We start from the raw sequence: 1,262 nt of genomic DNA on the forward strand, positions 1-1,262 counted from the left end.
GAATTTAATTTTTAATAAAAATTAAAACAGAAAACCACAAAGAACTTTACAACCTAACAATATAGCAAATTAAAACAAATCCAATCCAATAATTTAACAAATTATCAACTTAACTAGTTCAAGAACAGAAAATCACAGGAGATGAAACAACAAAAACTAAAACAGTAACTCACTAATTCAAACAAAAAACCAACTAAAGCAATAACTGAATAATTAATAAAGTAAAGAAAAGGAAAAGAAATCACCTTGGTTTTCACATGTTCTGAAGATCAATAGAGAAGGGAGAGGGAGCTGAAGCTTTCATACTCGATGGCGATGGCTGAACGGAGTGATGCACATCGGCGGATGAGAGGTTAAACAATGGCGAAACGGCGGCTGAGTGAAGTCTCGAACACGCGACGGAACAAGGGATGAACATAGATGGAATAGAGGCGTTTGGATGACGTTGGAGCAGCGCGCACCGCAGCGGAGCAGACGCGACGGCGGTGGTGGCTGGGCAGGTTAAAGAATGGCACCGAGATGGAGGTTGCATCTTCTTCTCTGCTGTGTTCAGAGCAAGTCAAGCAACGTTCTGGTCTTAGAGTATTTTGGGAGTGAGGTCACACTATCACAGAGCTGAGGGTAAGGGAGTAAGGGCCTTTTGATTTTTCTTTCTATCTTTTTTTTCTGAAAGCTAAAACGGCACCGTTCTAAATCTACTGTGCTTTGAGCCTTTGACTTCCGCTAATTTCTGATATTTTCGCTAATAATAATCATCACTTCATTGTTGTAATTAAATTGTAACTGACTTTGAAGAAAAATAATCTTATTTTGTTAAGTTATTCCCCGGATCTTAGTCATATATTGGGATGAGGTATTCGCCACATGGCATTAGTATTGGGATGAGACGTTAGAGCGTGCTTTCGTTTCAGTTGGTTCCAAACCCCGTCCATCTGCTGAATATCTCGAGTGGTGGTTCTGTGTAGCACGTAGGTTCCTTTCACATGATCGTCTACTCATAGATCCTCGGGCAGGTGGAGTTCCCGTAGATGCTCCAGTACGGGGTCATGTTGCTGCACCTGCTAGGCAGCAGGGACCAAATGTGCCTGACAATAGGCAGAGAGCGACCTGTGCTCGTGTTGGGACTCGATACAGCCATCCTGTTGGAGCAAGATTTGAAGATGCTTTTAGGTTGGATGAGGATCTAGTGCATCACGATGATGATGGCGGTGACGGGGGTGATGATGGTGGTGACAGGGGTGATGATGGTGGTGCTGGCCACC

This window comes from Arachis ipaensis, chromosome B01 (assembly GCF_000816755.2).
Source record: "Arachis ipaensis cultivar K30076 chromosome B01, Araip1.1, whole genome shotgun sequence".
NCBI classification, from domain to species: Eukaryota; Viridiplantae; Streptophyta; class Magnoliopsida; order Fabales; family Fabaceae; genus Arachis; species Arachis ipaensis.